This window comes from Pleurodeles waltl, chromosome 3_1 (assembly GCF_031143425.1).
Source record: "Pleurodeles waltl isolate 20211129_DDA chromosome 3_1, aPleWal1.hap1.20221129, whole genome shotgun sequence".
NCBI lineage: Eukaryota > Metazoa > Chordata > Amphibia > Caudata > Salamandridae > Pleurodeles > Pleurodeles waltl.
This window is the reverse complement of record NC_090440.1, coordinates 452,644,980-452,671,877: the sequence shown is the minus strand read 5'-3', so window position 1 is coordinate 452,671,877 and position 26,898 is coordinate 452,644,980.

The following is a 26,898-nucleotide window of genomic DNA, read 5'->3' as shown; positions in this document are numbered from 1 at the left end:
GTTCAGCGGTTCTTGAGACTGCGGGGCCCAGTTCAGCGCTCCTTGCCTTGAAGGGCCCAGTTCAGCGGTTCTTGCCCTGAAGGGCCCAGTTCAGTGGTTCTTGAGACGGCGGGGCCCAGTTCAGCGGTTCTTGAGACGGTGGGGCCCAGTTCAGCGGTTCTTGCCCTGAAGGGCCCAGTTCAGCGGTTCTTGAGACGGCGGGGCCCAGTTCAGCGCTCCTTGCCTTGAAGGGCCCAGTTCAGCGGTTCTTGAGACGGCGGGGCCCAGTTCAGCGGTTCTTGCCCTGAAGGGCCCAGTTCAGCGGTTCTTGAGACGGCGGGGCCCAGTTCAGCGGTTCTTGAGACGGCGGGGCCCAGTTCAGCGCTCCTTGCCTTGAAGGGCCCAGTTCAGCGGTTCTTGCCCTGAAGGGCCCAGTTCAGCAGTTCTTGAGACGGCGGGGCCCAGTTCAGCGGTTCTTGAGACGGCGGGGCCCAGTTCAGCGCTCCTTCCCTTGAAGGGCCCAGTTCAGCGGTTCTTGCCCTGAAGGGCCCAGTTCAGTGGTTCTTGAGACGGCGGGGCCCAGTTCAGCGGTTCTTGAGACGGCGGGGCCCAGTTCAGCGGTTCTTGCCCTGAAGGGCCCAGTTCAGCGGTTCTTGAGACGGCGGGGCCCAGTTCAGCGCTCCTTGCCTTGAAGGGCCCAGTTCAGCGGTTCTTGAGACGGCGGGGCCCAGTTCAGCGGTTCTTGCCCTGAAGGGCCCAGTTCAGCGGTTCTTGAGACGGCGGGGCCCAGTTCAGCGGTTCTTGAGACGGCGGGGCCCAGTTCAGCGCTCCTTGCCTTGAAGGGCCCAGTTCAGCGGTTCTTGCCCTGAAGGGCCCAGTTCAGCGGTTCTTGAGACGGCGGGGCCCAGTTCAGCGCTCCTTGCCTTGAAGGGCCCAGTTCAGCGGTTCTTGAGACGGCGGGGCCCAGTTCAGCGGTTCTTGCCCTGAAGGGCCCAGTTCAGTGGTTCTTGAGACGGCGGGGCCAAGTTCAGCGGTTCTTGAGACGGCGGGCCCAGTTCAGCGCTCCTTGCCTTGAAGGGCCCAGTTCAGCGGTTCTTGCCCTGAAGGGCCCAGTTCAGCGGTTCTTGAGACGGCGGGGCCCAGTTCAGCGCTCCTTGCCTTGAAGGGCCCAGTTCAGCGGTTCTTGAGACGGCGGGGCCCAGTTTAGCGGTTCTTGCCCTGAAGGGCCCAGTTCAGCGGTTCTTGAGACGGCGGGGCCCAGTTCAGCGGTTCTTGAGACGGCGGGGCCCAGTTCAGCGCTCCTTGCCTTGAAGGGCCCAGTTCAGCGGTTCTTGCCCTGAAGGGCCCAGTTCAGCGGTTCTTGAGACGGCGGGGCCCAGTTCAGCGGTTCTTGAGACGGCGGGGCCCAGTTCAGCGCTCCTTGCCTTGAAGGGCCCAGTTCAGCGGTTCTTGCCCTGAAGGGCCCAGTTCAGCGGTTCTTGAGACGGCGGGGCCCAGTTCAGCGGTTCTTGAGACGGCGGACGGTCTATGGCCAACTGCTAATTGCCTGGTGGTGCCCTCCTGGGCAGCGGGGATGGTGCTCCTTCACTGCCCACCTGGGCTGTGGGTGGTGGGGCCCTCCTGGCCAGCTGGGCTGGGTCCTCCCTGGGCAGCGGCTATGGGGGTGGTGGGCTCTCCCGGGGCAGCTGTGCCGGTTCCTCCCGGGGCAGCGGCTATGGGGGTTGTGGGCTCCTCCTGGGCAGCAGGCCTGCTGCCTGACCTCTCTGACTTGCTGCCCTTGCCCTCCTTAGTCGTGGGCCTGTGGCCCTTTCCTCCCTTTGGAGCTGTGGCTGGTGACTGTCTCTGGGTGGCGTCCGGGGGGGATGTAGAAGGCGGGCTCCTGCGGCGACCCTTCCGCCTTCTGCTCCTCTTCCCAGGGGGTGGGCTGGCTGTCCCCTTGCTGCTGGGCGAAGATCCAGACATGCGGGCTGGCGGGCTCCAATACCCCTGCACCCTTGTCAAGGGGGCTGCAGGGCTGGTGGTGGCTGAGGTGCTCTTCTTACCCCGACGAGAAGGAGGGGGGGGCTCAGGGTCAGGAAAGAAGTTAGTAGTGACGAGGAAGAGCTTCTTGGGACAATGGAGAGTGGTAGGTACAGTGGGAATGGGAGTGGAGGGAGAGGATGTGGTTGTAGGTGAGTCACGTTTGCTGTCTTTGGGTGCAGGTGCAGGAGGGATAGGCTGTCGTGAGGTGGATGGCTGTTGGGTGGGTGGGTGGCTGCGTTTGTGTGGTGTGGAAGAGGGGGTGACAGACACAGTGGGAGAGGACACAGGGGACGTGTAAATGGCAGTGGGGGTGGTGACTGCACGTGTGCGGACTGGAGTGGAGGGTGTGCTGGTGATGGAAACACTGGCTGATGGTGAGGTGAATGGAGGTGTGAGTGTAGACGTCACAGAGAGGGAGGAGGGAGACGAGGAGGTGGGGGTCACAGAGGTGGTAGTGACTGTTGGCATGTCTGCATCGGAATGTTGCGTGTGTGAATGTCTGCGTGATCTGTGGTGCTTATGTTTGGATGAGCTTCTCTTGGGTGTTGAGGTGTGTGCAGGCTGGTCTGATGGTGTGGGTGGGACAGGCAGAGGAACAGGAGACTGGGAGGAGGGAGTTAGTAGAGGCAGGCAGGAGACAGGGACAATGGCTGCCGTCAGTGCTGAGGCCAGAGCCTGGAACGATCGCTGATGGGCAGCCTGACCCGAATGAATGCCCTCCAGGTACGCATTGCTGCGATGAACCTCCCTCTCCACCCCCTGGATGGCATTCAAAAGGGTAGTCTGCCCAACAATGAGCGTTCGGAGGAGGTCAATGACCTCCTCACTGAGGGCAGCGGGGGTAACAGGGGCAGGGCCTGAGGTGCCTGGGGCGAAGGAGATGCCCGGCTTCCTGGCAGAGCGGGCACGGGGCGAACGCTGAGGGGCTGCTGGGAGGGCGGAGATGGTGCGCTGGGTGGCGGCTGTACCTGTAATGGCGGGTGGCACGGATGGTGCCACCCCCGCAAGGGAGCCCCCTTCCGAGGACGTGTCCGTGTCGCTGCAGGGTCCAGTCGTCCCCGTCGTGGAGCTCCCCTCGCCCTCCGTCTCACTGGTCCAGTCTGACTCTGTGGCATGGCCCTCCTGGGCCATGTGAGATGCAGCTCCCTCCTGCCCCGATGCCACTTCTCCTCCGCCTGATGATGCTGATGCACACAAGCACAGAAAGACAAACAAAAAGGGGGGGGGAGAGAGAAATAAAGGGATATTGAGTACATGGATCTCCGGTACAGTTAGCGGACATGACAGACACAGATGCCCCCTGCACTAAGTTGCGCACTTGGGGTACGCTACGCATTCCGTGGAACATGCCCTACACGCCTAGAGTTGACAACTGCACCCATGGATGACACGGCCCAGGGATGGCTGTACTGACAAACTACTGAGGGTGGTGGCTGGGGACACAGGGGCTTACGGGGGTGCCCAGCCTACAGACATCGCCCTGGCCTAGGGGGACCCCCAGCCCTCCTCCCCCACCCAGACACCTCCACTGCGCGACAACAGAGTAGATAATGCTTGTACTCACCCCCTTGTGTCTGCTGTGCTGCCCTCACGCGCCCATCCAATTCAGGGTAGGCCACCGCCAGGATCCGGAACATCAGGGGGCTCAGTTGACGGCAGGCACCCCGCCTACGTTGGGAGGCGATCCCCAGCAGAGACTCGGCGGTCTTCTTGGTCCCGCGGCGGATGTCCTCCCACCTCTTGCGGCAGTGGGTGCCCCGTCGATGGTGGACCCCCAGGGCCCGGACTTCCTTGGCGATGGCACGCCAAATCCCGATCTTCTCATGGGCGCGGACCTATGTGACACGTACAGGGAGGGAGAAATACCACGTTCAAGTTTCTCAGCATTTTCCTTTCCAGTGGCCCAACGCCCCCCATCCCCGCCAGGCCCCCCGCCATGCCCCCCGCCATGCCCAACATGCCCCCCATCCCCGCCATGCCCCCCGCCATGCCCAACATGCCCCCCATCCCCGCCAGGCCCCCCGCCATGCCCCCCGCCATGCCCAACATGCCCCCCATCCCCGCCAGGCCCCCCGCCAGGCCCAACATGCCCCCCGCCATGCCCCCCGCCATGCCCAACATGCCCCCCATCCCCGCCATGCCCCCCGCCAGGCCCAACATGCCCCCCATCCCCGCCAGGCCCCCCGCCAGGCCCAACATGCCCCCCATCCCCGCCAGGCCCCCCGCCATGCCCCCCGCCATGCCCAACATGCCCCCCATCCCCGCCAGGCCCCCCGCCAGGCCCAACATGCCCCCCATCCCCGCCAGGCCCCCGCCATGCCCCCCGCCATGCCCAACATGCCCCCCATCCCCGCCATGCCCCCCGCCAGGCCCAACATGCCCCCCATCCCCGCCAGGCCCCCCGCCAGGCCCAACATGCCCCCCATCCCCGCCAGGCCCCCCGCCATGCCCCCCGCCATGCCCAACATGCCCCCCATCCCCGCCAGGCCCCCCGCCAGGCCCAACATGCCCCCCATCCCCGCCAGGCCCCCCGCCATGCCCCCAAGCCAGCCAGTGGCCCCAAATCCATATTGAATTAAACTCACTTGTTGGTCTGGAGGACCGTAGAGTAGCGCATACTGGGGGAGGACCCCATCCACAAGTTTCTCCAACTCCTCTCCAGTGAAGGCAGGGGCCCTTTCCCCAGGCGCAGCAGCCATTGTCCCTTCCAGACCGAGGTCACAGCAACACTTGCAGTATAGGTCCTCTCCTGTGAAAGTTCAAGTCGCAAGTGGATAAGTAGATAGAAAATGGCGGTCACGTCCGCGGCGGTGCGTACCGCGGCGGTGCGTCCCGCCACCGCCGGCGCCCTTCGCCATTGGCTCCTGAAACCCATAGGCTTCAATGTTAACCAATGCGGCTTTGCGCCGCGGTCTTCGCCCGCCGCCCGCCGCGGTGTGCCACGCCAGCGCATTGACCTCACATCCCATTGTCACACTTCACAGGTCAGGCAGCCGCCATTTCCAGGGCCCACATGGCTCAATTTCAACTGCGTCACACAGGCCTAGGCCTTGCATAGCCACTCAGACACGCCATTCACTGCATAGAGAATCGTATACTGTGCTAGCTGTGAGTACGTACCTGTGGGTTGCTTGACTGTGTGCTCCATGTTGTCCTTCCTAGGCACCGTCCGCTGGGTTGGGCGAGGAGACGGATGAATCCTCCCGTGTACCGACCGCTGGTGGACCTGTCGACAATGGAAGAACGCCACATTATCCTGACCTACCGTCTTAACCGTGCCACTATCCATGAACTGTGTGCCCAGCTGGAGCCCGACCTGATGTCCCCCATCCGCCAACCCACAGGGATTCCCCCTCTGGTGCAGGTCATGTCAGTACTACATTTCTTGGCAAGTGGGTCATTTCAGACAACCGTGGGAATTGCTTCTGGGATGTCTCAGCCCATGTTTTCGAAGGTGTTATCCAGAGTGTTGTCTGCCCTGATGAAATCCGTGAGGAACTACATCATTTTCCCTGAGGTGGGCGAATTGGCTACAGTGAAGGGTGATTTCTACGCCCTTGGACATATTCCCAACGTAATTGGTGCCATTGATGGGACCCATGTGGCTTTGGTTCCCCCAAGAGACAGGGAGCAGGTGTACAGGAACAGAAAAAATTACCATTCAATGAACATCCAGGTGGTGTGTTTGGCTGACCAGTACATCTCGCATGTAAATGCCAAATTCCCAGGGTCAGTGCATGACGCCTACATCCTCAGGAATAGCAGCATCCCTTACGTGATGGAATAGCTACAGAGACACCGTGTATGGCTAGTGGGGGACTCTGGGTACCCCAACCTGTCGTGGCTACTGACCCCAGTAAGGAATCCCCGGACCAGGGCAGAGGAACGGTACAATGAGGCCCATGGGCGTACTAGGAGGGTGATCGAACGCACCTTTGGCCTCCTAAAGGCCAGGTTTAGGTGCCTGAATATGACAGGTGGATCCCTAATGTACTCAACTAAGAAGGTGTGTCACATCATCGTGGCCTGCTGCATGCTTCACAACCTGGCTTTGCGCCGCCAGGTGCCTTTCCTGCAGGAGGATGGTCGAGACGGTGGTGTTGTGGCAGCGGTGGAACCTGAGGAGAGTGACGAGGAGGAAGACGACGGGGCTGAAACAGACAACAGGGACAGAATCATTGAACAGTACTTCCAATAGGACACAGGTAACATTTCAAAGATAATTTAGTAAAAGTTAACTACTCTCCAGCATCTCTGCTGCCTGTCTATTTGCCCCAGTGTATGATGACTGAGTTTTGGCTTTTCCCTCCCTATTTCAGATCTGGGGTCCCCACTACGAGTCCTGTGCTTCGTTTCCCCATGGACTACAGCTTTGTGGCAGCTGTTTGTTGACTTCACCATGTACAAGGACATATTTGCACTGTCATGTCAATTACAATCTATTGAAATCACAGCCAGACTCCAGATATTTTGGTGCAAAATAGGTGTTTATTTAAGTGCTCAAAATGGGATGGGTGGTTTCAAGTGGGTGGGGGCTATGGTGAAGGAATGTCCATGGCAGAGTCCAGAGTAACAGTCACACAGGTGCATTGTCCAGAGGCCTGTGGAGAGATGGAGCATGGGCAGTTCAAGGATGGACAGGGTGACTATGTGGGACAGTGGGATGACATCAGGTGGTATCCATTGCTGGCGGGGGTCTTGACATCCTACTCTGTCTTCTTGCGAGATCTCAGGGCCCTCTTGCGGGGTGGTTCTTCTCCTGCAGGAGGTGGGGGTCTGGTGGGCTGCTGCTGTGCGGGGGCCTCCTGTCCACTAGCGCCGGCGGAGGTGGTTGGCTGTTCTTGGTCCAGGCTAGTGGCAGGGGCCCTTGGGTGTTGTTCAGTGTCCGCCCTGTTGTTGACGAGGTCCTGCAGCAGCCCTACCATGGTAACCAGGGTGGTGTTGATGGCTATGATGTCCTCCCTGTACCCCCAATAGTGTTCCTCCTGCAGCACATGGATCTCCTGGAACCGGGCCAGTACCGTCGCCATCGTCTCCTGGGAGCGGTTGTATGCTCCCATGATGGTGGTGAGGACCTCGTGGAGAGTGGGTTCCCTGGGCCTCTCCTCCCCCCCCTGTCGCACAGCTGCCCTCCGAGTTCCCCTGTTTCCCTGGGCCTCTGCCCCCTGGCCGGTGTGCCCACTACCACTGCCCCCAGGTCCCTGTTGTTGTTGGGGTGGTGGGTTATCCTGGGTGCCCTGTAGTGGTAGACACACCGCAGATTGACGCGCCCTGGAGACAGAGGCATGGGCCCGCTGGGTGGGAGCTGTGCTGGTGTTCCCAGAGGGGTTTGGGTCTGTAGTGGCCTGTGCCTGTGTGAGGGGAACCGACTGTCCAGAGGTCCCCGATGGTCCGGGCTGGTCATCGGTGTCCAGGTCGACAGAGCTGCTGTCATCGCTGACGGCCTCTTGGGTGGGGGGTGTGGAGAATTCTGGCCCCTCCGCCGCGGTGTGTTGACGGTCGGGTCCTGCAGGGGTATAGAGGTATGGTTATAGTTTCAATGTGTGGCATATGGGTGTATCTGTGGGTTCTCGTGTCCCCAAGTGCTGGCATTCATGTGTGGGGGCTTTGGTGAGGGTGGCTTGTGGGGGGGATGTGTATATGCATTGGGCATGCTTTGGTGATGGGTGTCCATGCTTAGTGGACGCATGCAGGCCTAGGTTTTGGGATGTGTGGGTTGTGATGGTGAGACATTGGCGGGGAATAGGTGTGCTGGGGGTGGGGGTGAGGATGGTGGTGGGGGTGAGGATGGTGGTGGGGGTGAGGGTGGGGGTGACGATGGGGGTGGGGGTGAGGGTGGGGTTCGAGGATGGGGGTGAGGTTTGGGGTCTGATTTGGCATGCAGGTGGGGGGGAAGCAGTATTGAAGCTTCAACTTACCAGTATCCATTCCTCCGCCGACTCCTGCGAGGCCGTCAGGATGCAGGATGTTCAAGACTTCCTCCTCCCATGATGTGAATTGTGGGGGTTGAGGTGGGGGTCCTCCGCCAGTCTTCTGCACGGCGATGTTGTGCCTGGATACCATGGAACGCACCTTCCCCCGTAGGTCGTTCCATCGCTTCCTGATGTCTTCCCGATTTCTGGGGTGCTGTCCCACTGCGTTCACCCTGTCGACAATCCTCTGCCATAGCTCCGTCCTCCGGGCAATGCTGGTGTATTGTATCTGTGTGCCGAACAGCTGGGGCTCTACCCGAACGATTTCCTCCACCATGACCCTGAGTTCTTCGTCTGTGAAGCGGGGTTGTCTTTGGGGTGCCATGGGGTGGTGTGTATGATGTGTGGGGTGGAGTATGTGTATTTAAGTGAGTTGAGTGTGGTGGTGTGTGTTGTTTTGTGTGTGGATAGTGTGTGGGTGATGGTGTTGAGTGGCTGTGGCTGTTATTTTTTGGATGCTGGTGTCTCGCTCTTGCCTTCTTGACGAATTTTTTAGCGTAGGGGTTTGTGGGTGATGTGGGTGTGTGTTTTATATTGTATTGTGTGTGTGGGAGTGGTGTGTGTATGTGTATCAGGTGTGTGGGATTCAAATCGTCCAATGTGGCTGAGTTTTGTTCGTTTGTGTGTATTCTGACCGCGGCGGTGTGTCCCGCCAATGGAATACCGCGTTTGAATGACCGCCGCGTGGATTCGTGGGTCGTAATGGGATGGGCGTATTTCTGTTGGCGTGGCGGTTTGGTCACCTCCACCTTTCCGCCGACCGCTGGTCTGGCGGTCTGTTGTGGCGGTCGGATTTTCGGAGGTTTGCCTTCTGCGGGTCAGAATGACCTTGGCGGGTTTCCGCGACCGCGGCGGGATTATGGAGGATTTCTGACCGGCGGTAGGCGCCTTTTACCGCCGAGGTCAGAATGACCACCTTAGTCTTTATTTTGAAGTTTTTCTTCACCGGGACGAACCTGCCAGTTGAATCCGACCTCCTGGAGCCCTTGTCCGGATACGCGATGTGGGTTTCCTCGGTGGAGACTTTTACCTTCGGACTTAGTCGTTTTTTCGAGATGAAAATCCTTCGACCGGGGTAAACCTGGATCTTGATCCGACGTCCATGGAGCCCTTCGCGGATACGATGGCTGGGAGGTCCCGGTCAACTTTTTACGTTCGGACTTAGTCTCTTTTTTGGATGTTTTTCTTTACCGGGACGAACCACGAAGTCAGGCCGGGTCGCGGTTGAGGCAAGCCGGCTAGAATTTCCGCGGCGGGTCGGTTCCTCTCTGGAGCTTTTTTCCAAAAATTCTCAAATCTTTTCCAAACTTCTGGGGCTTCACCCAGATGTTCTTTTAAGGTTCTTTTGGGATCCACAGCTCACCCCAAGGGTCCAGAAGTTCAGTGATTGTCCTTGGGGGGTGCGGACTTCAACTCCCAGAATGCACCTGGCGCAAACTCCTTTTTGGCCACTGGACAGTGGTCAGCTGGTCGCTTTCTTCAGGAGTTGGTGCAGGGGACTCTGGTTAGCAATTTTTCACCTGTAGCAAACAGGGAGTCCCTCCTTGAACCAGTTGAAGCCAGGCAAAGTCCTTCTTGTGGTGAAGCCCAAGTGTGCAGCTGGTGCAGTCCTTCTGAGTGCAGGTTCCAGGTGCAGGCCAGGGGTCCAGCAGGGCAGTCCTTCTTCTCCTTAAGTTCTTTCTTCTTGAAATTTGGTGGGGATCTGAGGTGTGGGTGCAGGTCTGCCAGTTTTATCCTTGCTCCTGGGTGAAAAGCAGGGGGGTCCTAGTTCTCCAATCAGGGACAGGGTCGTCCCCCTGTGATGACCACTTCCTGGGAAGTGTGGCAAAAATCCATCCCAGAAGGCAACAGTCTCTAAAAATCCAACATGGATGAATCTGATTTTTGGAGGTTACATCTGGCTGAGCCCACCCACTGGTGTGGCTAAAAATCATAAACACACCCCTCTCCTGCCCTCTCCTAATCTAATCAAGGGGGCACCTAATTGTCTGGGGTTGCAGGATGTGGGGGTGTTGCTGGGTGCTGCAAATGTCCTTCTCTGCCTTTGAAGGCCAGTTTGGCAGCCCTCCCCCTTCCTGCCTCACCATCTGCTGAGGGGAGATTCTCTCCCCCAAGCACATTCCTTTGTGTGAAGTCAGGCCACTTCACACCTCATCAAGGTAGCCTGGCAGAAGCTGCTGCAGGCTGGCCAATCAGAGCACAGCAGCAAAAACAATGCAGAGCTGAAATTGGCAACTTTTTAGGTAAAGTCTAAAGTTTTTACCTGAACTAGTTATATTAAATCCAACAACTGGAAGTTGTGGGATTTATTACAACAATCAATTTGATACCAAATTCTTGGTATGTAACATTTAAGGAGACTTTAAAATTTAAAATAAAGACTGCCCATTCTAGCCTATGAAGGCCATTTACTTCAATGAGGGAAAAACGAATTTGGCTGTTTTTACCTCACCAGGGCTTATAAATCTATTTTTATAAAGTCCCTGCTTATAGTTACATGGCACCCAGCCCTAGGGGCACATAGGGCACACCTTAGGGGTGACTTATATGTAAAAATAAGGTAGTTTAAGACTTTGGAAGTACCTTTAATTCCAAAGTCGAATTTGCATATAACTTTAATTTAAAAGCAGCCAGCAAGGCAGGCTTGCTTTTAAAATGACACTGGGCACCTCAGCAGTGCACCTAGGTGTGCACCACCTATGCTGTGGTCCCTAAACCTACATGCCCTACCATATACTAGGGACTTATAGGTAGGTTAACTTAGCCAATTATAATTAGCCTAATTTGCATATCCATTTTACACAGAGCACAGGCCCTGGGACTGGTTAGCAGTACCCAGGGCACCATCAAAGTCAGGAAAACACCAGCAAAAAGAGGAAAATGGGGGCAAAAAGTTATGGGGCCTCTGCAATCAGCCCTGTTTTCTCACAGCCACACAACACGATCACAACATGTCCATAGCACAAGTCACCTACACAACTCATGCTGCTATACAAACACATCACTTAAATAGAACTCACACACCAAATCACATGAATACAACACAGACATCTGGAAGGAAAGGCAGGACAAATTTGTTTCCCTTGGCACCAAAGGTACTGTTGTGCAGATATACTTAGAGAAATATGTCATAGGATAAAAAACTATATACAACATAGGCTTACTGGCCAGGCCGCAACTTGACTCCTGACTGCAAAGTGGCAACAATGGGGCAGGCAGGCACCTCAGGGGTGAGGGGGCGGAGGTGGAGGCTTGGGTTTGTGAGGAGGATTCTGTGGCTTGGGGTTAGGTTGGGGGGCTTCAAGTTTAGTTTTAGGCTTTGGTGGAGGGCCATTGGCCTTGGGTCTTGAAGGGCTGACCTTCAGTTTGGTGGGGTTATATGTTTTACAGGGGAGGGGCATGGACAGTACTGAGGGGCTTGGGATGACTGTGAGGTGGAAGGACTGGGTTTGGGGAGGGTAACAGGGCACTTGGGGAAACCACGGGCTCTGTCAGTTAACTAACAAGGAAAACTCATAAAGGAATCTTTTTTTAGGGACACGAGGCCGGTCATGAAAAAAATGTTTGGGAGTGGAGGGAGAGGGAGTGGTTGTGAGGTGTGTACATGACGGTGTCTTGGGTGCAGGTGCTTGGGTGGAAGCCATGTGTGTGCTGGGTGTCTGTTGGGTTGGTGAGTGCGGGTGTTTAGGTGTCTTGGAAGGAGTGGGGGAGATGCATGGAGATGCCAGGGTTTATGTGGGAGTGTCTGTTGGGATATTGCCTGCAGGTAAGGTGGATGTGCTGCATGTGGGGTGTTGGTAGTCATGGTGAGCACGTATGTGGTGTACGGGGTGGATGTATTTGGGCCTGCTATTGTGGAGACTGTGGGTATGAGGGAACCTGTGGCTGGATCTGGGAGAGTTGATGTTTTGATAGCAGGTTTGAGTGGTGTAGTGTCTGTGAGGGAGGAGGTGGTGGGGAAGTCTGTATAGGGAGTGGGCTTTGTTGTGTCTGTATGTGTGTGTTGTTTGTGTGCATGGCAGTGGTGGATCTTGTGGTGCCTGTGTTTATCTTTGTGAACTGTGTCTGTTGAGGTGGATGAATGGTGGTCTGACTGTGTGCCCCTGATGGGTGTGGGGAGAGGGGTGTGGGATTCACCATAGGTAGCTGGAGTGGGGACTAAAGATGAAGGGACACTGACTGCCATCTACGAGGAGGCTAGAGCCTGATAGGATCTCTGCAGTGCTGTCAGGACACTGTGAATGCCTTCCAGGTAGGCATTGGTCTGCTGCATCTGTGATGCCAGTCCCTGAATGGTATTCATGATGGTTGACTGTCCCACAGAGATGGACTTCAGGAGGCCAATATCCTACTCATTGATGGCAGCAAGGCTGACTGGGGCAGAGGCAGAGATGCATCTGGTAAAGGAGACGTCCATTCTCCTGGGTGAGCGGCACAGGCAACTTGGTGGGGAACTATAGGGAGAGCGGTGCAGGTAAGGGGGGTGGTGGACAAGGAGATGGGTCCGCCACTGCCAGGAAGCATCCATTGGAGGAGGAATCTGAAGAGGATGTTGAAGATCCAGTCTCCTGCATGGCACCCCCCTTTGCTCTCTGTCTACTGGTCCCCTCGGCTCTGCTGGTGTCAGCCTCCTAGGTCCCGTGGACTGCAGCTTCGCCACTCACCGGTGCCCCTTCTTCTTTGCCTGATGATGCTGATGCACACAAACACAGAGGAGGAGAGGGAGGGAGAGAGAGAAAGAAAGGGTGGAATGGGTCAATACATACCCATCATTCACACAGAGTAACAACTTATTTAACTGCTGGTATGCCATGACAGGGCATGTCTTTACATTTACATGTATAACTGTGTTAAATCATGGGGGAAACAAAAGCTATGTGGAAAAAACCTACTAATGCTGGAACATTGGCACTCATTTAGTAGATGAAGGGTCTAACAATGCACAGTTGCATAGTACTTGGCACATTCCCCATGGTAGTTTAAATACAGATATCCTGTTCTTTTTACCCAACCGAATCCTGCATGGGAAGGTAACATGCCTACAAATCCATGAACAATGTGGTAAGTAATTTCTTGGGACTCTGCAGCCATCTATACATTCAGTAAAAGGCAGCTGATTGAGAACTCCCAAATGACCTCTGTCATTGTGGAAGAGTAATACTGATAGCAATGGCTTAACCTCAGGTATACTGATGCTGATGGAAGGAGCGGGTCTCTCATAATAAGTGAAGGGTGTCCAGATAAACCCAAACATGGAATTAGTCCCCTCATAAGTCACTGTCTGCATTGTATTGGCACACATAATACATACAAAGCCTGCCAGGGTGGCTGATACCCAGAGTCCATGTGCATCTATCAGTGATCTACACTACATCTTTCCACCAGTAGGCTACCCAAACCCATACAAGCCTAACATTAGTGAGGTGTGAGTGTGTACTTACCCCCTTGTGGCTGTTGTGCTGCCCTCAAGCGCCCAGCCACCTCAGTGCCGGCTACCACTGGACAGGACAGTAACATTGGAATCACCTGCTGCCCCATACAACTGTCCATACAGTGGTAGGATCCTATCCACTAGCTTCTCCAACTCTTCCTGGGTGAAGGCAGGGGCCCTATCTCCTGAAAGGATGTGGCATTATGACTCCCAGAGACAGTAGACAGCTGCTCATGCAGTGGAGGTCTTGCACGAGTGTCAGGAGCCAAGTGAGGTATGCAACAGAAAATGGCAGTCACGGACACCACATACATGACGGTCTCCCCCGGTGGTGATCATCATTGGCCCCAGTCTCTCATAGGCAACATTGTTATCCAATGAGGAGTTGCACAGCGGTTGCGACCACCATGATGACTAACGCCGGCGGAATGAGGTCACTTCTATCTCTTCGTATGTATGCAGCACAGGCGGCTGCCATTTTATATGTTACCAGTGTTTTGTAGGTGAATAATAAGTGTGTCATGGATGAATTGTAGTGACAAGTGCATAGATTGACTATGTTCACTCATCAAAGCTGGGTTCACACACAAGTGAGGTATGCAACAGAAAATGTCAGTCACGGTCACCGCATACATGACCGTCACTGCCGGTGCTAATCATCATTGGCCTCAGTCTCTCATAGGCAACAATGTTATCCAATGAGGAGTTGTACAGCAGTTGTGACCAAATACCACCATAATGACTAACGCCGGCAGAATGAGGTCACTTCCAGATGTCGCGTGTATGCAGCACAGGCGGCTGCCTTTTTACATGTTACCAGTGTTTTGTAGGTGAATAATAAGGGCGTCATGGATGAATTGTAGTGACAAGTGCATAGATTGACTATGTTCACACATCAAAGCTGGGTTCACACATGTGACATTCATTGACAGTGTAGTAAGATGGACTGATGGCTATGGCAGGACATGTGAAGTCACTTGCTCCCTCATAGACGGACTGACAATATCTGTGTGTACAAAAGTTACATACACCTTCTTACCTGGGGGAATAGGGTGTTGTTAAATGGAAGTGTCCCGTTTTGTGTGTGGCCAGCTGTTTTGTCTGGGGCTGCACCAGTAATATATGATGGCATACAGGTTCAGTTTACATGCCCAAATGGATTGTGTATACTTCAGCATAATGTCCACATTACTATTGTGTGCTACAAGTATAGTGTTAGGTGGCATGTGAATTGTTGACATCAACCTGTGGCTTTTGCTCTCTCCTATTCCTAGATACAGTGTAATGGTGAGAATGAGACATGCACTAGTATACCAGCCCCTAGTCGACCTTGCTACCCTGGAAGACAGACACATCATCCAGACCTATTGTCTGAACTGTCAGACCATCATGGAACTATGTACCCAGTTGGAGCCGGATCTCTTTCCTGCCACACGTAAACCCCAATGCCATCCCTCCCACAGTACAGGTCTTATCAGTGCTACATTTCCTTGCCTGAGGCTTGTTCCAGATTACAGTGGGCTTGACAGCAGGGATGTCACAGCGGGTGTTCAGTTTTGTGTTGAAGGATGTACTGTGTGCTTTATTCAAACAGCTACATCAGTTTTCCTCAATGTGCAGATTTGCCCATTGTTAAAGTTGACTTCTATGATATGGGACATGTCCCTTATGTGAAAGGGACCATAGCTGGCACCCACATTGCTTTGGTTCCTCCCAGGGTGAATGAACAAGTGTACAGGAACAAGAAAAACCTTTACTCCATAAATGTCCAGGTGATGTGTCTCGCTGACCAGTACATCTCCCAAGTGACGGGCAAGTTTCCTGGATCTGTGCATGACTTCTACATTCTGAGGAACAGCAATGTCCCACACACGATGGCACAACTACACAGAGAGATGGTCTGGCTCATTGGTATGTATGCAGTAGTTTGTGTGCAACGTTCTACCCTGTGTCCCTACTGGTATTGTAACAAGTCCAACATTCTACACTGTGTCTCTAATGGTATTGTGATAGGTCCAACCTTTTTGCACACAGGTGACTCTAGCTATCCTAACCTTCTGTGGCTGCTGACACCAGTGAGATACCCAACAACAAATGGGGAAAAAACGTTTCAATGAGGCCCACGGCAGGACGAGGCATGTAATCGAGAGGACCTTTGGGCTAGTGAAGGCTAGATTCCGGTGTCTACACTTCTCAGGAGGTGCCATACTCTACAGGCCACTAAAGATCTGCCAGATCTTTTCTGCCTTCTACACAATCTGTCCCTGAGACATCACATAACATTACTGGATGTTGAGTTGGTGGCAGCTGGACCAGCTGTTGATAGTGACATAGAAAGTGATGAGGAGGCAGATGATGAGGATGCAGCTGACTCTAGAACAGAGTTTATCCACCAATATTCCCAATGAAAATCAGGTATGCGTCAACTGTATTGTATGTGAACAGTACACCTGTCTGCCTTGTGACTTTGCTCCTCCTGGTGTGTGCCATCAAGGATGGTTTTGCTGTTCAAATGTCAGAGCTATGTTTACTACGCTGTTGGCTAGCATCACATCTGCAAAGGATTGTGCATGTTGTATGTTCCCTGTAATGCTGTGTCAACTGCAAAAGAACTGTTAACCAAAGTAGTGTTATCAGTATAGCTACTTATCCTCACTGTAAACAGTGGATGAATATGGAACCTAACTTATACTGACAGTGGAACTTGGCCTTAGTTGTGTAATGTCAGCTGTGAGGGTTCGACCATTGGGAATGTATGTTATGAAAATCTGGATCTGCCATGGTAATTTGTGTTATCATTCCGCTTGCCAATTCACACTAGGTAAGACGACAATGTATTGCATGCGTGTTGATTGGGCAACATTGACTCCTATTGTGATGGTTGTCCCTGTCTTGGTATATTTACAGGTCACTTAGATGGTGCTACTGTACTTTCTGGCTATATTGTAGGCTCCCTTAACACAAGATTTCAGAATATGTCTGTTCTACTATCAAACTTACTGCACATTGCTCCCCCTTCTGTCCATTTTACAGACTTTTGCTTGTCAATGGGTTAACTGAAATGACATATTGTACTAAAGAAAATCTTACTTTTTACAATAAAGGCATGTCAGCAGTAGCTGTGCTCAATGGTGTTTAATGTGATTCTCAAGAACAATGGGTGATGAGTGGGAGCATGGTGGATGAAATCATCAGAGAAGTTGGCCCAGCTGCAGGTAGTACAGGTCCAATATCAAAGGGCCATGGGAAAATGGAGACATGACAATGGACAGTCAACAGGGTGTATCAGTGGCATACAAGGGAGAATGTTCAGGAGAGGCTCACTTCCTGGCAGTGGCTTTGGTCTTGGCATCAGGTCCTGCAGGATGTCTAGATGGATGACCTTGTTTGCATGGGGGTTCCTCAGCTACAGAGGGAGGGGTACTAGTGGCCTATAGGTCCACTGGCAGGGCCTCCATTCCACAAGCTGTGGCAGAAGTGGATGGCTCGGTTGGTATGTGGCTAGTGGAAGAGGCCTGCTGGTGGGTGGAGGATGCACGCAGGATGTTTGTTAGTTCCTTGAGCACCCTGAAATGGAGGCCATGTTGGCATTTTAAGCCTGCCACTGCTGCATGGCCTCCTGATGGTATTCCCTCTGTAGCCTCTGGTTCTCATGCAAGGTAGAGAGTATCTGTCCCATCTTGTCCTGGGATTGCTGGTATGCTCCCAGGACTTGGGAGATGGCCTCCTAGCCAGTCGGGTTCCTTGGGGCCCCCATCCCTTGGCCCACAGGTGCCCTCCCACTGCCCATGGCCCCCTGTGTCTGTGCCCCTGGCATGGTGTTCCCACACACACTTACACCAGGACCTTTATTGTCTTGGGTGTGAGGGGTAGACTCTGGTCCCTGTACTGTGGTACTGTACAGATTGACCAGTCCTTGGGACCCAGGTTTGGGGACAGGGGGTTTCCTGTGCTGTTGTTGCCTGGGCAGGGTGAGGCTGGTGGTGGTCGACAGACCAGTTGTCCCAGATGGGCCAGGTAAGTCATCAATATACAGACATCCAGAATAGTAGTCCTCACTGGGGCCTTCATCCTGGGAGGGCTGTCTGTCTCTGTGGCAGGGGTACCTGTGGATGGAGTAGGAGTGAGTTACATTGTGGTCGTGTACTTCTTCATATCGTAGTCTGATACGTACAGTGGCTTGACTTGCTTCTCAGTGATGCAATGACAGATGTGGCACTGCAGACATTGTTTGTGGGTGAAGGATTGTGACATTGGTTCCATGTTCCATTGAGGGTTGTCGATAGTGGATAGTATTGCTGTCATTGCCATGTAGCAGGACACAGTTGAAGCATCTATTTGATGTAGCTGGTGAGATGGCTTTATGTGCAGGTGTTCCCCTATGAAGTGGGAATAGCAGCTATTCATGTGTAGGGAGTAATGCATTGTGGGAGTTGTAGTACTTGCCATTGTGAGTGCTATCCAGGCCCTAGAGAGGGACTGTGTGGAGATAGTGGCAGAATGGTGTGGCTTGCAGGGGAGCAGCATTTGGTGATTGGGTGGGGGTGAGTAAGTGTAAGATAGGGTTAATTGGGGAGTGATAGGGTGGTAGAGACACATGCTCTACAGGAGTCATTGGTGCCGGGGGGTGGGTTAGTGACTCACCAGAGTCCAGTCCTCTGGTTATTCCAGTCAGGACATCAAGATACAATATGGCCAAGACCTTCTCCTCCTATGATGTGCACTCTGGAGGAGGAGGTGGGGGACCACCACCAATCTTGTTGATGGCACTCTGGTGTTGTGATGTCATGGAATGCACCTTCCCCCATAGGTTGTTATACCTCTTCCTGATGTCCTCCCTTGAGCGTGGATGGTTGCCAACTGAGTTTACCCTGTTGATGATCCTCTGCAATAACTTGATTTTCCTTGCTATGGATGTTTGCTGGCCCTCCCAACAGTTGTGACTCTACCCTGATGATTTTATCTGTGAATCATGGCTGCCTTTGAGGGGACATGGTGATGGTAAAGTGGTTTGGGGGAGGTGTTGTGCGTAAGGGTGGAGTGTTTGGTGCTTGATGGGGTGTGTGGGATGCTTAGGTTTGTGTGCAGGTGTGTTGTGGTGTTTGTGTACAGTTGTGATGTGTGTTTAATGTTGATGGTGCAGTTGTGTGATGTGTGCTGAGTGTGAAGTGTACATGTGCCTATGGTGTATCAGTGCCAAGAAATCAGTTTGTGAGTCCTCACTGTGTCTGTCTGTGGTTGGAGTTGCAAAGTATTGTGGGTTGTGTCGGGGTGTGTTTTATAGTGGTGTGTGTGTGTGTGTGTCTAATGTCTGTATGTGTCTCAGGTGTGGGGTATTTTTACTGTCCAGTGTGGTGTGGTGTTCAGGCTGATGTGTGTTTTTGACATCGGCGGTTCACACTGCCAATGGTTTTCCACTGTGCAATGACCACTGTATTGACTTGTGGTACATAATATGTAGGACGGAATGTTGTTGGAGTGGTGGGGCTGGTGGTGGGACTGCCTCTCTCCTGCCCTCGGTTGGCCTGGTGGTCTTGGATTTATGGCTGTTTTAGGGCAGTCTTCAGTATGTGGCTCGTAATACTGTGGTCGGGATACTGCCAACACTGGCAGTCTTTTGGTAGCCACCACCACGGCGGTCTTCCAAAAAGACCCCCAAACTCATAATGAGATCCTCTGTGCTTAAGAAATCTTATTAGAACATAGGAATGTTGGGAGCTGCATTGGAGACAATGAGTATTATGGGCTTCCTGGAGCGTCAACATTCCAATGTTCTTTATTCCCAGCAACAGCTGTGAACAAAGGCCTCACATAGCCCAATGGAATTTCAATCCTGTTGGGGACGTGAGGCCTTTGTTTTATTCATTAGAACATTCTGCCCTCTACGTAGCTGGGCTACACCGGCAATTAATCCCTTTAGTGCGGGCGTCGGCCACTGGCTGACACCCGCACTACCTCCCTGGTGCGGGTCACGACCAGTGGCCGACACCAGGGAGGGGGTTTGAAAATGTTCTTTTTTTTTTTTTAAAGCCCTGGGAGACACGGAAGCTCTCCCGTGTCTCCCGCCGCCCCCCACCGGCCCCTTTGTGGCATCACAGTGTTGTTTTCCCCATCGGAGCAAGAAGCGGCCCTACGGCCTTCCCCACGTTCGGGAAGGCCTCGTATGAAAGGGGAGACTCTCCCCTTTCATACGAGGCCTTCCTGAACGTGTTTCCTGGTCCTCGAGCCAGGAAACGCCACTAGACACCAGGGATTTCACTTGGGGGGGTCGGCCACCCTCGGAAAATGGGCCTCCCCCCCCCCATGGGCCATATTTTTTAATTTCAAGGTTTGGGCCCCCTGGCTAATTCTTTGTTACAAAAAAAATAAAGAAATTGACAGGGGGTCGCCCGTGGGCAGGGCGACCCCATGTGGGGGCAATACTGTTTTTTAGTAGTTGTAGGGTTTCCCTGGGGGCCATTATGGCCCCCAAGGAAACCCTACAACTACCAAAAAAAAATACAGATCTATATATATATATATATATATAAATATAGATATATCCATGTAGATAGATATATCTATCTACATGGATATAGCTATAGATAGATCTATATATATATATGTATAGATCTACATATATATATAAATATATAGATCACTCTTGTCAGTGCATGTGTGGTTTCCCTGGGGGCTGCGATCGGCCCCCAGGAAAACCAGACCCACATATAAAAGTGATCTGTATATATCATATATATCATACATATGTATATATATATATATATATATATATATATATATATATATATATATATATGTTTGCCACCAGTTGTCTTGCAGTTGCAGCTTGCGTCTTCAAAGCAGTGCACATACTTCAACTGAAAAGGCCAGAAGGAGGATCCCTAGATTGATCAGGAGAGAAAACTAGGGAATCAAATCAATCTCTAAACAAACATGTCTCTCTCCTATATATTTCACATACAAACAATTACCCACAAGTATCACAAAGAGTAAACTAATACAAAGTTTATTCTAAATCAAAAATAATACAAATACCATATAATATAGAAATCTTGCCATAACGCACATAAAGACACAGAGACAAACAATTGATAATCAACACCATACCTCACACAAACCACATTCATACAAGAACAACAAAACGGATATCAAAACACAAATTAAATTCACAGATAAATTGAAAAATACCAAATATTGCTCCTTATTTTTTTATCTACCCTAATATCAAATACTTACAAACAGTTAATCAAATATAAACAGAAGAATCAATACAATTAAAACTTTAGACCAGCCTCAGACTTCATAATCATAGTCTTGGGGCCGGCCACAGCGTAGCCAAACTGAATTTGTACTAACACGTATTAGTTGGCCTCCCTTGATGTTCCTTATTTAGAGTTCATTAATTAGCCAACAGATAAAACACTATCCTTGCTGTCCCATATTGAAAATCCTTTGGTCAGCCATAGAAAAAGATGCCATACTGAAAGTCCTTTGGTCAGCCACACAAAAAGATTGCTGACGCGCGTTTCGGTGGATTCCGAAGTGAATAAGTCCTTTATTCCACCTTCATCAGGGCCACATATCTCAATCTGTCAACAAACTGAAGAACTGCTCTGCATTAAATTAATTATACACATATTCATTCTTATAAGTTTGTCCTTGGAGTCTTTATATTGTTTTAACGGTGGAGCTATCACCGAATACTTCACTGCTGTGATGTAGAGAGAAAGAAAGGAAACTATATTGTGCCCATGCATCTGAAAAAGTCACCAAAAAACAAAAAGACAAACAAAACCAATAATTTGGTTCACTCACCAATATGTGAAGCGCAAGAAAAGCCCCAAAACATGCAAAAGTAAGTTATAATCCACCAGTATTGTGTTGAATTATGCCAAACGTGAAAAACCCCTCAAAAGAATCCCCACCAGTGTTGTATACACACGTATTTTCATTACCCAATTGGTTCAAATGCTCGACATATGTTTCAGTAATTTAAACGGCCGCAGGCACGGACTTCCAGGGTATCTCTACAGGGGAAATTTAAACATCAGAAGCACTTCCCTGTCACTGCTTGCCTTTATACAGCCTTCAATTAGAACAACCTCTCATTGCACAGCGCGCTACATTTTAAACTGTGTCAGCTTTCTTTTGTCCGTAGTTCAATAGGAGCGATACCGCTCAACCGTAATACGCGTTGGGACAATCTTAAATATAAACTTCATGTACCTTTCGGTTATCAAAGAGGTCATTATGTGCAGATGGCATACTATCTTACTCCTCCCTTCTTTTGCCAAACTCACCTCGTATTATACGGGCTCTGCTGAATGCTTTTCCTTTCCTCCGGCGCACTTGCGTCTACTCTGCGCTCCTCTCATAGCACTGATCAAAAGTTTATCCGTCTGCTCTACTGGGACTTTACCTGCTGTTCACATCCGCTATGACGTTCAACATAAAAATCGAAAACAGACTGCTGAAGACTGCCGCCTAGGCATGTTCTATGGCGGCCATCTTTAAACATAACGTTTATCCTCAGAAAACTAATCAAAAACGATTGAAGCCTAACAAAACAAAGTGAATGCACCCAGATATCTGACATTTCGTTATTCCATGGACCAACCCAAGTTTGAAGGGTCAAAAGCAATCAATTTTAAACCATAAAGTAGTTTGCACCTGCAGACGGCTACTCTGGCGTCCTCCCTATGCCTCCGAATTTCAAGAGAATTTGCTTAATTATGTACATGTCCAAACGGCAACTCGCTCTGGACTCACATAATGATTACCAAATAGCGTTTCGCCATTGAATTTCCTTGCTCAGCCCTTTTTGGAAGGTATCTAATAGAAAAATAAAAAAAAACTCAAGTTTTTTCCTTTTTCTATCTGGATCCTCGCCTTCTCTTAAAGTAATCTTTTCCAAAATGGTCCATCTAATGTCTTCCTCACTGTGCTTATGTTCCAACCAGTGGGAGACAAGAGGGGCATTGCATTTTTGGGTCCTGCATGCTGAACAATGTTCATAATATCTATACCTAAATTCTCTTGCCGTTTCTCTCATGTAGCCCAGGTCACATGGGCAGAGAATCAGGTATACAATGTTTTTGGTTCTACAGTTAGTCATATTTCTTAGTTGGAAACTTTTATTGTTACAGCTAACTGTGTCTGAGACTAAGGCGTCTTTGCATGTGCCGCAGGTACCACATTGGTGGTTACCCAATATCGGGTCCTGGCCACAAATAGATTTTTGCACCAATTTATTTGAGGTTTTCATGTTTCTCAAGTTGTTGTTCTTTTTGAACGCAAACAATGGTTTTTCAAGTTTTTCAGTCTCTGATCTCGAGTTAAGAATGTGCCATTGTGAATTTATTAATTTACGAATCTTGTCATTCATATTTGAATGCCGAATGGCGCAGACCAGTCTGTTACTGGGATCCCTATTACGTGTCTGGAACATAGCATTTCGATCGTAATATTTTGCTCTATTCAAAGAATCTGTGACCAGTTTAGGGGGATAACCTTGTGCTGTACATTTCTTGGCTAGAATCTCCGAATGTTGCATAAACTCATTTATTCGAGTGCAATTCCTTCGCACTCGTAGAAATTGACTAAAGGGGATGTTTTGCCTTTGGTTACTCGGATGATAGCTATCGTAGTGCAGCAAAGTATTTCTAGCTGTAGGTTTTACATAGAGGGGTACAGAGAGAGTTCCCTCTTTGTGTGTGATACAAATATCCAAGAATTCCACCTGATGTTGATCAAACTTCATAGTAAATTTTAAATTCTTATCACAAAAGTTCAACCACATGAGAAACTCCTGTAGTTGTTCTGCATGCCCCTTCCAGATGAAAAACACGCTGTCAATGTATCTTGCCCATTTGGTAATATTTTCATAAAATGGGGCAACCTCATTGTAAATGTATTTCGTTTCAAACAAACCTACATATAGATATGCTACACTTGAGCACATGCTGCTCCCATGCTTACTCCTTTTACCTGATGATATATATCTGAATTGAATTCAAAAAAGTTATTGTATAGGACTGTCTCCAGGCAGTCACCAATAAACTGTTTCAAAGAATCAGATTGCATCTGTTGCAGGCTCTGTTTAACAACTTCCAAAGCTTGTGTTTGGGAAATGTTTGTATACAGTGCCTCTATGTAAATAGTAACCAGAAATTCTGTATTTGGATTGTATTGAATCCCCTCTATTTTTGAGATAATATGTCCAGTGTCCCTCACATATGATGGTAACTCTGCCACCAAAGGTTTCAAAAAGCTGTCTACATATTTAGACAGCGGCTCAATAGCTGAGCCAATCATGGATACTATTGGTCGAAGTGGGGGATCAACCAAATCTTTATGCATTTTAGGTAAGCCATATATTACTGGAAATCGCGTATTTTCAAGAGTGAGAAATTCAAACTCTTTTTCACAGATCACCTCATGTTGTAATGCTAGCTGGTTCCTTTCTCTGATCTTATTCTTAATCCTTTTTTTCCGGATTGAATGATATTTTTTTATAGAATTCCTCACATTGTAGCATATTAAACATTTTGGTGGTATATTGGTGGGAATAAAACACCACAATTCCTCCTCCTTTATCACAAGGCTTGATCGCAATCTGTTTATTGTTTTGTAAGGTCTTAAGAGCAATTCTCTCATCTCTCTGTAGATTCTGTCGTGGTTTAGGTATAAACCTACATGCTTGAGTTAGTTTCTTAAGGACCACTTTCTTAAAAATAAGAACTTCAGGTTCTAACATATCTGTCCCGGGGTGAATTGCAAGACTAGTCGAGGTCCAGATTTATTCCTCTCTTCTTGGGAAGAGGGTTCATTTCCCAATTATTTTTGAGTCTAATCCTTCTAAAAAAAGCATGTATATCTTTAAACATTTCAAACTTGTTTACATGTGCACATGGCACAAAAGACAACCCTTTAGAGAGTACTTTTTCGATAGAGTGATCAAGAGAAACTTTACTAAGATTAAAAATAGGTATGTCCACTAATCCCTCCAGTACTGGTTTCTTCTTGTTTGCAAAAACTGAGCTGATTGTTCCAACCCTGCAAATCTGCTGTTCTGGTTGCATTGGGATCTGGCTCTTTGATGGCTCCTTCTGTTGCCTAAAAAACGAGTATTCGAGAAGGTTTGATCTCCCTGGTTCCGTCTTTTCCCAAAGGAATTGAACTGATATGAGCTACCCTCACCCTCTGACTTGGAAGTATCCGAGAAGGTCACAATTTTTCTCGAGGTCCAATCCGCTTTGTCTTGGAAGGTCTGATTGGGCTGTTTATAATAATTCTCTGATAGAAAAGGATAAGATCTCTCTACGGTAAAATACTGAATATCCTTCTTTAACTTGTCCATTTTCCTTTTAATTAAATATTGGTTAAATGACTCAAACTCACTAGTTACCTCCTCAAGCTTTTTTCTAGCCTCTTCTAAGACATTAGATTGCTTCAATTTATCTTCAAGTTCATCTATCTCTTTACTTAATACAGCCACTATCTCCCGTGCTGTTTCAATAATCAACAGCATCCAATCTCTTGAACATCTGTTGGAAATAAGTGACCACTTCTCCAGAAAGACTTTAATTTCTACAAACAAGCCCGGTATGTTTCTGACCCTCAGGCCTTTCGGAATCACTCCTGCTTTTAAATACTCTAAGATAAACTCGGCATGGGCCTCAGTCCTGCAAGTTTTCTTTTTAAGGTCCAACAATTTAATCCATTCATCTTTTAGTTTATTTGCAGGTCTAAGGCCCTCATTCTGACTTTGGCGGGCGGCGGAGGCCGCCCGCCAAAGTCCCGCCGTCAGAAAACCGCTGCGCGGTCAGAAGACCGCCGCGGTAATTCTGAGTTTCCCGCTGGGCTGGCGGGCGACCGCCAGAAGGCCGCCCGCCAGCCCAGCGGGAAACCCCCTTCCATGAGGATGCCGGCTCCGAATGGAGCCGGCGGAGTGGAAGGGGTGCGACGGGTGCAGTTGCACCCGTCGCAATTTTCAGTGTCTGCTTGGCAGACACTGAAAATCTTGGTGGGGCCCTGTTAGGGGGCCCCTGCAGTGCCCATGCCATTGGCATGGGCACTGCAGGGGCCCCCAGGGGCCCCACGACACCCTTTACCGCCAGCCAGGTTCTGGCGGTCAAAACCACCAGAACCAGGCTGGCGGTAAGAGGGTCGGAATCCCCATGGCGGCGCTGCCTGCAGCGCCGCCATGGAGCATTCCCTTGGGCAGCGGGAAACCGGCGGGACACCACCGGTTTCCCGTTTCTGACCGCGGCTGTACCGCCGCGGTCAGAATGCTCATGGATGCACTGCCAGCCTGTTGGCGGTGCATCCGCGGTCCCCGGCCCTGGCAATAGTCAACCGCCAGGGTCGGAATGACCCCCTAAATCCTTGGTCTGTGTCTGAGGAAGATCCTACTATTCTAACAAAGTCCGCATCCGAAAAACCAAATGACTTAATACTCTCCATGTGTATACAATGCAGAGAAAAGAAAAAAGAAAAAAAAATACTATATCACAGCTAATGATTATGAAAGAGTGAATCAAAAATAAGTATCCCCTATAGCAATGTGCTATATCACAAGGAAAAGGCCAGAAGGGGGATCCCTAGATTGATCAGGAGAGGAAACTAGGGAATCAAATAAATCTGTAAACAAACATTTCTCTCTCCTATATATTTCACATACAATTACCCACAAGTATCACAAAGAGTAAACTAATACAAAGTTTATTCTAAATCAAAAATAATACAAATACCATATAATATAGAAATCTTGCCATAACTCACATAAAGACACAGAGACAAACAATTGATAATCAACACCACACCTCACACAAACCACATTCATACAAGGACAACAAAACGGATATCAAAACACAAATTAAATTCAGAGATAAATTTAAAAATACCAAATATTGCTCCTTATTTTTTTATCTACACTAATATCAAATAGTTACAAACAGTTCATCAAATATAAACACAAGAATCAATACAATTAATACTTTAGACCAGCCTCAGACTTCATACTCATAGTCTTGGGGCCGGCCACAGCGTGGCCAAACTGAATTTATACTAACACGTATTAGTTGGCCTCCCTTGATGTTCCTTATTTAGAGTTCATTAATTAGCCAACAGATAAAACACTATCCTTGCTGTCCCATATTGAAAATCCTTTGGTCAGCCATAGAAATAGATGCCATACTGAAAGTCCTTTGGTCAGCCACACAAAACAATTGCTGACACGCGTTTTGGTGGATTCTGAAGTGAATAAGTCCTTTATACCACTTTCATCAGGGCCACAAATCTCAATCTGTCAACAAACTGAAGAATTGATCTGCATTAAATTAATTATACACATATTAATTCTTATAAGTTTGTCCTTGGAGTCTTTATATTGTTTTAACGGTGGAGCTATCACCGAAAACTTCACTGCTGTGATGTAGAGAGAAAGAAAGGAAACTATATTGTGCCCATGCATCTGAAAAAGTCACCAAAAAA